The 12,925-nt window shown below is 45.8% G+C and overlaps 1 protein-coding gene across 3 annotated transcripts in view; it reads left to right on the top strand.

Annotated features, from left to right (window-relative positions):
• LOC127005937 (mucin-5AC-like) overlaps positions 1 to 12,925 on the top strand; it is a 73,625-nt gene that overhangs the window by 28,539 nt on the left and 32,161 nt on the right. The gene's annotated exons all lie outside the window — the stretch shown is intronic.

Raw genomic sequence — 12,925 nt, forward strand, 5'->3', positions numbered from 1 at the left:
AGCTTTTCTGATCTATTTTAGTTTCGTTTTTTTCTTGACCTAATTTTTTTTTTTATTGAAGAACTTATATTTTTTTTCGATTCTTTTCTTCTCCTTTCTTTCCCCTTTCTTCCTTTTATTTCTTGACATTCCTTTCCTTTTTATCCCTTCTTCCTTTCTTCCTCCTCTACCTTTCTCTTTCTCTCTTAATTCCTCCCTTCCGATTCCTTCTCTTAGCTCTTTTCTCCGTAACAGTCTTTCTCTCTCTCCATCCCTCTTTCCTTTCCTTCCTCCTCCTTTTATATTTCTTCCTTAATTACTCCGTTACAAGTTTTCCTCCTGCATTTCCTTTCTCTCTTAACTTTCCATCCCTCGCCTTCCCTTCCATTTCGTAACAGTTTCCTTTTTTTCTGAATTTTCCTTCCCTCCCCTTCCTTTCCTTCCCTTCCATAACTCTTTCTATTCTTCCTCCCTTTCCTTCTTTATTAACATTCCTTCAATTCCCTTCCCTTCCACAACCCGTTCCCCTTCCTTCCTTCCTTCACACTTATTCCATCTTCCTCCTCCATTACATTTTCCTCCCCTCTCACTTCTCTTCTCTCCATCCTTCCCTCCCCCCGTCCTTCTCCATCCGCCTTCCCCCTCCCTTCCCTTACGCCCTTACAATTATGATGAGCCTCCGTCTGCCCTGCCAAGGCCGACTCAGACGACCTTCCCCGAGGCGTCTAAGGAACCTACACATTCTCCTCCTCCTCCTCCACCTCCTCTTCCTCTTCTTCTTCCTTCATCTAATCCTCCTCCTTCTCCTGCGACTCCTCCTGATACGGCTCTTCCTCCTCCTCTTCTTTTTTTCTTCTTTTCTTCTTCTTCTTCTTCTTCTTCTTCTTTTCTTTTAATTCTTCTATTCTTCTTATTATTATTTTTATTCTTATTCTTATTCATATTCATATGATCCTACCCTTATCCTCCTCCTCCTCCTCCCTCTCCTCCTCTCGTCCTTTCTCCCTTCCCTTTCCTTCCTCCGGCCAAGGCTTCGGTAGACTATTGCATCTGTTTGGCGTGTGTGTGTGTGTGTGTGTGTGTGTGTGTGTGTGTGTGTGTGTGTGTGTGTGTGTGTGTGTGTGTCAGTGGTGGGCGCGGTACCAAAAGTTTTGGGCTGCGTTCCGCGGCACTCCGGTACTTTTCCCGCCCCCCCTGGTGCGTTCCGAGGTACTGCGGTACTGCGGTGCCTGGTTTCTAAAGCAGCATTTAAAGAGATAAAAAAAAGCTCTGCGACACCGATTACCAAAAAAACATCTATATGTAAAAAGAAAAAAAAAAAAACGCCAATAAATCACATTTTAAAACAAGTACCTACAATTGAGAAGACTGTACAAAAGTAATACACATGTAGTGTACATGAGATTAAGTGGAAACTATCCAGTAGTAAAGATGTGCCCGGAGTAACACAATACTGTTGTAGATAACAATAATATTACAGGTAATTATTTAATAGATTATTTCCGAGGAGCAAGATTTTCACCGACCTGCCAGTAGTGAAGCTGAGCCAGTGCATTGAAGACAAACACTGACCACACCCTCCTCCTCCTCCTCCTACTGATGTCCTTGGTATCTGTGCTAAATGGTAAATGTGAATGTGAGGGAGGCTGAGTGTGTGTGTGTGTTGCGTAAAAATGATAACAATGAGAGAGAGAGAGAGAGAGAGAGAGAGAGAGAGAGAGAGAGAGAGAGAGAGAGAGAGAGAGAGAGAGAGAGAGAGAGAGAGAGAGAGAGAGAGAGAGAGAGAGAGAGAGAGAGAGAGAGAGAGAGAGTATTTTGACCTAACCTGCTGAATAAACCTCAAAAAGCAAGAAACCTGACCCTGTCCCACACCGGCTTGACGAGAGTGACTGACCCGCCGAACACACACACACACACACACACACACACACACACACACACACTCTCTCTCTCTCTCTCTCTAGCTATCTATCTCTTCTCCAGCCGAAAGGGATATTGATTTTTCCAACATCTAATATATTACCGAACGATTACGTAGCCAGCGTTCTAACTTCCTTTCTGTTAATCTAAGAGGAGGGAAGAGAGGAAAAAATAGTAAATTATAAGCAACTGCATTTACGAATATCTAGCAGACGAGGATAATTAATATAATCATCGGTGGCTGGGCGTTCACTCCTCCTGCTGCTCTGATACCTAGCTTCCTAGATAAGGCAAAGGATATAATCTTGGCAACACGCAGAGTATAGGAATTATCGACTAAACAGCCCATTTTCGCGAACATCAGGCTTTGTATAGCTACTTACAGCGTGGATTCATATACAAATATATGATGCTGCTTGTCTCACAGAGGTATATGATTAACTTTCTAAAAATTGCCTGTCCTCCCAGATATTAACAGATACGGCGACTGAACAACACAAGACGGAGAGATCTCTAATGGTTCTCAGTGTTTACCAAGGCCAATGAAATGCCGTGGGACTGAAGACGATGCAAACACCTGAGTTGAGGCAAAATTAATAGATATACTATATTATAACACTTTGCTATACATTATATGCAATGCTGGAATTTTTCAGTCACCCCCGAGTGGCCTAAGACTACCCACATGCTGTCCTGAAGACCACCTATCAGCACGGACTCTAGATTCTCTCTAAAAAAACAGGACCAGAGATGAACTCGGGGAGCAGAATGAGCCAAGCAAGATGGCACCACTATAAACACTTGCCTGTGCCACAATAGGCTGGGGCAGACCATCAAGCCCCACCAAAAAAGCCTACCAGCGCGATAAGCAGAACGTACACACACACACACACACACACACACACACACACACACACACACACACACACACACACACACACATACACACACACACACACACACGCCGAAACGAGTAAAGCGATGAATGGCGTTTTAAACCAGGTGGTTATCTGGCACCTACCGGTAACACGCGGTAATTCCCCGCGTGGTGCTGAGGGCGGTGGTGGTGACGATGTAGCCGATGATGTTGATGATGAGTCCTTCTAACCACCACATCTTTCTATTATGCTTTTTCCTTCCCGCCACTGAAAAAAAAAATCGAATAAAGAAAAAACTAGATAAATGCTGGCAATATTAATGTTTTGCTGTGAATAAGAAATGGAAGAGAGAGAGAGAGAGAGAGAGAGAGAGAGAGAGAGAGAGAGAGAGAGAGAGAGAGAGAGAGAGAGAGAGAGAGAGAGAGAGAGAGAGAGAGAGAGAGAGAGAGAGAGAGAGAGAGAGAGAGAGAGAGAGAGAGAGAGAGAGAGAGAGAGAGAGAGAGAGAGAGAGAGAGAGAGAGAGAGAGAGAGAGAGAGAGAGAGAGAGAGAGAGAGAGAGAGAGAGAGAGAGAGAGAGAGAGAGAGAGAGAGAGAGAGAGAGAGAGAGAGAGAGAGAGAGAGAGAGAGAGAGAGAGAGAGAGAGAGATGAAAAAGAGAAAGATATCGAGACACCTCTCCACCCGAAATTGACCTCTCTTCGGAACTCTCGAGCTGTTTTACTTTCCTCGGGGCAGGCAGTGAAAAGCGAGCGGGACTTTTCATTGTTGCTCTTGCTATGTCTTTTCCCCTTGAGCCGCCTGTAAAAAAATATCATACCACGAGAGGAAACTAAAGGCTAACCACTATACCAGCGCCGCCTCAGCCTCAGTCAAACGCTAAGAGGGTATGAGAAAAAACAGTCATGATAAAAAAAATAATAAACAGTAGTAAAGAGTAGTAGCAGAGAGCGAGCTGCGTCGAGGCGGCCTCCAACGTGAGTAAGATCCAGGCCACACCCTTATGATTTTTTTGTTGGCTGTCATCCCTGATCCCGTGTGGAGCATCATTGTGGGAGGGGGGGGGAGAGAAGGGGGGAGGGGAGGGTGCTGGGGGGATGAGGGAGGCTGAATGAGTGGGTGAGGAGATGTGTTTTCGAGTGTGTGATATAAATAGATAGATAGATAGATAGATAGATAGATAGGCAAATGGATAGATAGAAAGACAAATAGATATGCTCTCACACACACACACACACTCTCTCTCTCTCTCACACACACACACACACACACACACACACACACACACACACACACAGGCTACACATACAAACACACTTACGTACATACACACCTTCGAGAGACAAACATACATACATACATACATACAGACAGACAGACAGACAGACAGACACAAAAATGCAATCTAATAACAGTGTCTTGCTCGCCGGGTAATTTAGCTTTAAGGTGAGCAAGTCCGTACGTTATTTCCATGTCCTTATTATCCGTACTAAACTTTACCTTGGCGGGGATGACGTGGTGGTGGTGTTGTAAGGATGTTGTGAGGGGAGGCGGAACATCGATTGTATTTAGGTTGTTGATGTTGTTACGTGGTGGGGAGGTGGGAGAAGGGGAGGGCTTGTACAGGGGTGGGGGATGTTAAAAATAAGTTGTGTTGACTGATATGGTGTTGTGGGGATGTTGGAAGTGATTCTATTTATGATGGTGACAGGATGACGTGGTGGGAGAGGGGGAGAAGTGAGGAGAGGAGAAGAGACAAGGGGTGATGGTATTGCTTGCTATAAGAGAGGGGGAGAAGTGAGGGGAGGAGAAGAGGGAAGGGGTGATGGTATTGCTTGCTATAAGAGAGGGGGAGAAGTGAGGAGAGGAGAAGAGAGAAGGGGTGATGGTATTGCTTGCTATAAGAGAGGGGAGCAGGAGGGGAAGAGAAGAGGAAGGTGATGGTATTGCTTGCTATAAGAGAGGGGAGAAGTGAGGGGAAGAGACGAGGGAAGGGGTGATGGTATTGCTTGCTATAAGAGGGGGAGCAGTGAGGGGAAGAGAAGAGGGAAGGGGTGATGGTATTGCTTGCTATAAGAGAGGGAGAAGTGAGGAGAGGAGAAGAGGGAAGGGGTGACGGTATTGCTTGCTATAAGAGAGGGGGAGAAGTGAGGAGAGGAGAAGAGAGAAGGGGTGATGGTATTGCTTGCTATAAGAGAGGGGGAGCAGTGAGGGGAAGAGAAGAGGGAAGGGGTGACGGTATTGCTTGCTATAAGAGAGGGGGAGCAGTGAGGGGAAGAGAAGAGGGAAGGGGTGATGGTATTGCTTGCTATAAGAGAGGGGGAGAAGTGAGGGGAAGAGAAGAGGGAAGGGGTGATGGTATTTCTTTATATAAGAGAGGGGGAGAAGTGAGGTGAGGAGAAGAGCGAAGGGGGGATGGTATTGCTTGCTATAAGAGAGGGGGAGCAGGAGGGAAGAGAAGAGGGAAGGGGTGACGTTATTGCTTGCTATAAGAGAGGGGGAGCAGTGAGGGGAGGAGAAGAGGAAGGGGTGATATTGCTTGCTATAAGAGAGGGGAAGTGAGGAGAAGAGAAGAGGGAAGGGGTGACGGTATTGCTTGCTATAAGAGAGGGGGAGCAGGAGGGAGGAGAAGAGGAAGGGGTGACAGTATTGCTTGCTATAAGAGAGGGGGAGCAGTGAGGGGAAGAGAAGAGGGAAGGGGTGACGGTATTGCTTGCTATAAGAGAGGGGGAGCAGTGAGGGGAGGAGAAGAGGGAAGGGGTGACGGTATTGCTTGCTATAAGAGAGGGGGAGAAGTGAGGGGAAGAGAAGAGGGAAGGGGTGACGGTATTGCTTGCTATAAGAGAGGGGGAGAAGTGAGGGAAGGTACTATAAAGACGAGCATAGAAGTTAATGAAAAGAAGTAAATAGAAAAATATGGAAAAAAGAATAGATTAGTTAGTCATAAATTGGAATAAGAAAATCACCAAAAAAGACAGGCATACAAGTTAATAAAAAGAAATAGCTAGAAAATATAAGGAACAAGGAATAGATTAGTTATAAATTGGAATAAGAAAAGAACACAAAAAGACGAGCATAGAAGTTAATAAAAGAAATACCTCGAAAATATGGAACGAAGAATAGATTAGTTACTTATAAATTGAAATAAGAAAAGCACTAAAAAAGACAAGCATAGAAGTTAATGAAAATAAATAACTAGAAAATATAGAGAATGAAAAATAGATTATAGATAAAACGTGACACGAGCATAACACAGTACGGTTTCTAAGGATGTGTACAGCGAGGACGCATGACTGCCCGCTACCTGGCCGCCGGTCGTGGTGAATTAGGCTATTTTTCGTCTCCTTATTTCTTTCGCTGCATTCATCGTCAACAAACAAAAACCCTTATGCATTATTCCAACTACAATAAAAAAAAAATTACTGATGAGTGCCCGAAACACACACACACACACACACACACACACACACACACACACACACACACACACTTCCTTCGAACTTACAGTAATCCATTGTCTAAGAAGAGGAAGTCGTGAACAAGAACCAGTTACAAGGATAATATTACGTGGACGTTGTTAACCTTGCTAGCGATAAAGGAAAACGATACAAACGATGCTCATGAGATATGTAAGCTTCCGTGCATAACACCGCAGAGGAATGATGGAATGCTGAGGGCTGATAGGGTGACGGTGGTGCTGGGAAATATAGGCTAGTGAAGAGGAGCTGGGTGTTAGGTAGAAAAGGTTATGGCATACAGAGTGAAAGAAGGTCGATAAAATGATGGTGACAGGATGAGAATAAAAGATTTTGTGGCTTTGTGGAGGCACGGTGATGATGGCGGCAGTGGTTATTATCGTACATGGTGAAGGGAGTGATGGAAATAATGACAAGATTGTGATCATGGTAGCAGTAGTGGTAGGAAGGTATAGTAATGGTAGTGGTACATGGTGGCAGGGTAGCGTAGTGGCGGTGGTGGTGGCGGCAGGGTATAATAGGCGTAAGTAGGTGGGTGGGTAGGCCGAGCAGGTGGATCGCGGGCAAGGTGGACGAGTCGGCTTGTTTTTCAGTCTGTCAGCGCATCCCAAGGCCTCGCGCGCCCACCTGGCCCACTAATCGATGTTCATGTGTTCTCCTGCGCGGCGAAATCGAGTAAACACAAATACTACATGGGTCAAAAGGGCTTCGTTTTCTCCTCCCGACCCAGCTATCAATCGGTCACGTGGAGGCAGGGGAGTATCAGGTCATTTTGTTAGCATATCCCAAGGCCTCGCGCGCCCACCTGGCCCACTAATCGATGTTCACGTGTTGTCCAGCGCGGCGCAAAACGAGTAAACACAAATACTACATAGGGTCAAAAGGGCTTCGTTTTCTCCTCCCGACCCTGTTATCAATCGGTCACATGGAGGCAGGGGAGTATCAGGTCATTTTGTTAGCATATCCCAAGGCCTCGCGCGCCCACCTGGCCCACTAATCGATGTTCACGTGTTCTCCAGCGCGGCGCAAAACGAGTAAACACAAATACTACATAGGGTCAAAAGGGCTTCGTTTTCTCCTCCCGACCCAGTTATCAATCGGTCACATGGAGGCAGGGGAGTATCAGGTCATTTTGTTAGCATATCCCAAGGCCTCGTGCGTCCACCTGGCCCACTAATCGATGTTCATGTGTTGTCCAGCGCGACGCAAACGAGTAAACACAAATACTACATGGGTCAAAAGGGCTTCGTTTTCTCCTCCCGACCCAGCTATCAATCGGTCACGTGGAGGCATTTTGTCATTTTGTTAGCGCATTCCAAGGCCTAGTGCGTCCACCTGGCCCACTAATCGATGTTCATGTGTTCTCCTGCGCGGCGAAATCGAGTAAAGACATACTACATGGGTCAAAAGGGTTTCGTTTTCTCCTCCCGCTCCAGTTATCAATCGGTCACTGGGACGCGCGGGTTAATATATCAACTCAAGGTGTGCAAGATTAGTTTATGGCAAGATAATACCAATGTGTCCACGTCTGTTCTAGAATGCGAAATGTTGTGGTTTGTTGATGTTGAATGGGATTTTCGTGTGATTAGTAACGTACTGAAATACATACAGAAATTATACTTGCAGACTAACTTCGTTCACCTCATTTTTTTTGTGTGTGTGTGAGTGTGTGTTCATAGGCTTATCTTGTGGTTTATTTATAGGTTTGTTTGGCTATGTATATGTGTAAAAGGTATTTATCTAGTAATATATTTGTTAATCTTCGTATAGTAACTGGAAACTTATTCACCTCTATCCCTTGAAATTACTAACTAACTATTTTCTCAAACTTTCCCTTCAAAAACTCCGCATTCTTCTGACTTGCTAAGCTTTTTTCTTTCTCCGTTTTGTCTACCTCGATGAGTTGATTTATCTGCCTGTTTGTTGGTCTTGCATTCAGTCTTATCCCTAATAGATTACCTTGTATATTATGTTCACCTGTATTAAACTATATATTCGCAGTGCGTACATCAGCCTACCACACAGCTGTTTGTCTCTTACCTTGTATATTATGTTCACCTGTATTAAACTATATATTCGCAGTGCGTACATCAGCCTATCACACAGCTGTTTGTCTCTTACCTTGTATATTATGTTCACCTGTATTAAACTATATATCCGCAGTGCGTACATCAGCCTATCACACAGCTGTTTGTCTCTTACCTTGTATATTATGTTCACCTGTATTAAACTATATATCCGCAGTGCGTACATCAGCCTATCACACAGCTGTTTGTCTCTACCTTGTATATTATGTTCACCTGTATTAAACTATATATTCGCAGTGCGTACATCAGCCTATCACACAGCTGTTTGTCTCACCGTCATTCTTATCCCTGATCTGCCATTACCGACAACGTGTAAGGCAGTGCGCGCCTCGCCACAGCATTTACCAATTTGTTTGTCCGATCATCAGGTGGCCGTGTTTGCGCCCCTTGTGAAATACGAACATAATAAGATGATATTTTTTCCCCTAGCAAGGCCAACCACGCCCCCCGCCCCGCCTGTCCCGCCGGGCTGAGGCGCGGCGGGAACGAGACTGAGGGAGTTACTTAAGGCAAACAGCAGCAGACTCACTCATATACGATCAAGACGCAAGGCGGATCGTGCATTAAAATATGGGTTACCGCGTTGGGAGGGGAAATAGAAGGAAGGGGTGGCTGGTTGTAATCGTGATATGGTACTGAGAAGCTCTGAGTTAGGCAAAGAGCAGGAGACTCGCTCATATAGGATCAGGACGCAAGGTGGATCGTGCATTAAAATATGGGTTACCGCGTTGGGAGGGGAAATAGAAGGAAGGGGTGGCTGGTGGTAATCGTGATATGGTACTGAGAAGCTCTGAGTTAGGCAAAGAGCAGGAGACTCGCTCATATAGGATCAGGACGCAAGGCGGATCGTGCATTAAAATATGGGTTACCGCGTTGGGAGGGGAAATAAAAGGAAGGGGTGGCTGGTGGTAATCGTGATATGGTACTGAGAAGCTCTGAGGTAGGCAAAGAGCAGGAGACTCGCTCATAGAGGATCAGGACGCAAGGCGGATCGTGCATTAAAATATGGGTTACCGCGTTGGGAGGGGATGTAGAAGGAAGGGGTGGCTGGTGGTAATCGTGATATGGTACTGAGAAGCTCTGAGTTAGGCAAAGAGCAGGAGACTCACTCATATACGATCAGGACGCAAGGCGGATCGTGCATTAAAATATGGGTTACCGCGTTGGGAGGGGAAATAAAAGGAAGGGGTGGCTGGTGGTAATCATGATATGGTACTGAGAAGCTCTGAGTTAGGCAAACAGCAGCAGACTCGCTCATATACGATCAGAACACAAGGCGGATCGTGCATTAAAATATGGGTTACCGCGTTGGGAGGGGAAATAGAAGGAAGGGGTGGCTGGTTGTAATCGTGATATGGTACTGAGAAGCTCTGAGTTAGGCAAAGAGCAGGAGACTCACTCATATAGGATCAGAACGCAAGGCGGATCGTGCATTAAAATATGGGTTACCGTGTGTGTGTGGAGGAGGAGAGGGGGAGAGAGAAGAAAGAAGTGGTTGGTGGTAAACGCGTTATGCTGTTTTTTCCTTTCTTTTTTCCTTCTTTCTTTTTTTCGATATAAGCGTGAAGTGGGAGCTTGCCGGAGATCAAAAAGAGGAAGGGATTATAAGATAGGCAACGAGACTTCAGAATTGACGGAGTGGTACTTTTTCGACGACGCTAGTGATGTATATAGAGGGAGACAGAGCATTAAGGGAAGAAAAGAAAAGCAAAGGGTAGGTTTAGACTCAAGAGCAACATAAGGAAAGAAAGGGCGGGGAAGAGATGGGCTTAGTTGCAACATGAGGAAATAAAGAGAAAGCAACATAAAGTAAAAGAAATCAAGAGGTGGAGACAAAGCGAAAATTTTAAAGGTGGAAGCGAGAGAAAACAAAACTAGCTTTGCATTATTATAAAAAAAGAAAATAGACTGACTGCATGGGCTCTAGAGGAAACAAAGAAAGACGAAAACTGCACCGAGTATGTATGTTAAAAGAAGAAGAAAAAGAAGAAGAAGAAGAAGAGCAGGAAAGAAGAAGTAAAAGATAAAGAAAAACGGGAAAACAGGACAGGGATAACGTAAACGCGGAATTGGAACCGGTTAGCTTAGCATGTGTAGTTTTTGTTGCCTGGCGAAGCGTGATCCCCCGAGCGTTAAGGCATTTGAGAATATTTACATGTGACGACGAAGTTAGGCAGACTCAGGCAGGCAGTGTGGCAGAGCTTACAAAGGTTGTGGGAAAGGCCGGACCCGAAGACCTTTAAAACTCAGTCTGTTATTATTATTATTATTATTATTATTATTATTGGTGGTAGTGGTGGTGAAGGTGGTAGTAGTTGTAGTAGTAGTAGTAGTAGTAGTAGTAGTAGTAGTAGTAGAAGTAGTAGTAGAGGTAGTAGTAGTAGTAGTAGTAGTAGTAGTAGTAGTAGTAGTAGTAGTATGAGGGGGTTCGTTCATGTTATTTGGAAATCTTTTTATTATTCTTTTTTTTCTTCTATTCCTTGAGGCGGTGTGTGAACAGGTGTTATTTGTGAGCAGGGGTGAAGGAGAAGGTGCTTATGTCACCTGTCTGAACTCTCTCTCTCTCTCTCTCTCTCTCTCTCTCTCACACAGACACATACAAACACACACACATAGCTCCGTGGTGCAGTGGATAACACACTCCTTATACCGTCCGGACTGCTGAGGCTTGGGACTTGCTCAGGGCGAAAGTTTTTGCGGACAGCCGCGGTTACTGTCCCGCCTTGAACAGGAGGGACGGAGCGTGCGGTGTGTGACGTCTCAGCCAAACCCACAGATTCGTGTATTGAGCTCAAAAGCCGCTCTTTCAGGGAGAATACTGGTTGTCTTTTACGAGTTCAGCACGTGATCAAACCGTGGGTGGGACATACAATCATATATACCGAGTGCGGTGGTTAGCGCGTTCGCCCTACACACGAGAGGTCCCGGGTTCGATTCCTGGGCTGAGTAGAACAGACGTATTAGCAGTTTTCTTTAATCCGTGCCTTCTGTCCACCCGGCAGTGAATGGGTACAGGGTGTGAGTTGGGAGTGTCTCGCCTCCAGGGTGTGTGTTGGGAAGGCACAGGCGTAAAGTAAGACCCGTCACTTGTAAACTTTAAGCTCATTCAGGAAGGGCACTGGCTGGCGTTCGCGAGTCTAGCACATAGTAATACCATGGGGAATTTACACACACACACACACACACACACACACACACACACACACACACACACACACACACACACACACGCGCTTGAGGGACAGTTCCAGGGCAGGTTCCCACAAAGGTGACCTTGATCATGAAGAATCCGAACCTGATATTCCAGCGACCTTGAACCTCTATGAACTCCCACCCTCAACACCACCACCACCACCATCACCACCACTATCACCACGACCCTCACCACCACCACCCCTTTGAACTATGAACTCGCATCTTCACCCTTACCGCTACCTGCAAATACCACGACCCTCACCACCATTAACACCACCATCATCACCACCACCACCACCACCATCATGACTATTCCCCCACCACCACTGCCATTACCACTATCACCACCACAACCAAGACCACCACCACAACCACCACCACCACTATGAGCCCTCACCACCAATATCACCACCACCACTATCTTATAAATGTTTTTTTGTTATTGTTCTTGTTTTTCTTGTTATTCCTTTTCTTTTTCTTATCTTTAGTGGTGGTGGTGGTAGTGGTGATGGTGGTGGTGCTGGTGGTGGCGGTGTTGGGTGGTGAATGTCCTGGCAACTTGCAACACCGCGACCCCTTTTTTGTGTTGGAGGGGAGGAGGAAGAGATGGAGGTGCTGGGTGTTGAGATGGGCGAAGATTTACATAGATTTACATAGAAAATCAGACCACACAGACCCCATGGTCCAGACTAGGTGGTCTGTCCTTAAACCTAAGTGATTCTACATTAATCAGAAGGCTCCAAAACGTTGCATTCCAACTCTAGTTAATATTAAGTTCAAGGAAGTGACGGTCGAGCTTGTTTTTAAAGGAGTCGATCGCGTTACACTGGACCACTGAAGGAAGGCAGGGAGTTTGTTCCATTCTCGCACTACAACGTTGGTGAAGAAAAATTTGGTGCAGTCTGAATTTAGAGGAGGAGGAGGAGGAGGAAGAATAGTAGGAGGAAAAGGAAAGGAGACTGCATATCTGTTGTGGTCATCTTATACTGTCCAAGGTGGTGGTAGTGAAGGTGGTGGTGGTGGTGGCGGTGATGGTTGTGGTTGTGGTGATGAATGGTGACGCAGAGGGAGAGAAGCGGTCCTTGACGGGTTACAACACCACTCATTAGCCTAGTCGGTGTGTGTGTGTGTGTGTGTGTGTGTGTGTGTGTTTAGAAGTACCTACATTTGCCTCTCCTCTCTCTCTTCCTCCTATCCTTCCTCCTTCCTCCCTTTCCTTCCTTCCTTCTCTATCCTTCCTCTTTTCCTTCCTTCTCTTTGGCTGTCCTCTCCTCTCTCTCTTCCTCCTATCTTTCCTCCTTCGGCTCCCTCCTTCCTCCCTCTCCTTCCTTCCTTCTTCTCTCCTTCGTCTATCCTTCCTCCTTTCCTTCCTTCTCTTTGGCTGTCCTCTCCTC

The sequence above is a fragment of the Eriocheir sinensis genome, chromosome 31 (assembly GCF_024679095.1).
Source record: "Eriocheir sinensis breed Jianghai 21 chromosome 31, ASM2467909v1, whole genome shotgun sequence".
NCBI classification, from domain to species: Eukaryota; Metazoa; Arthropoda; class Malacostraca; order Decapoda; family Varunidae; genus Eriocheir; species Eriocheir sinensis.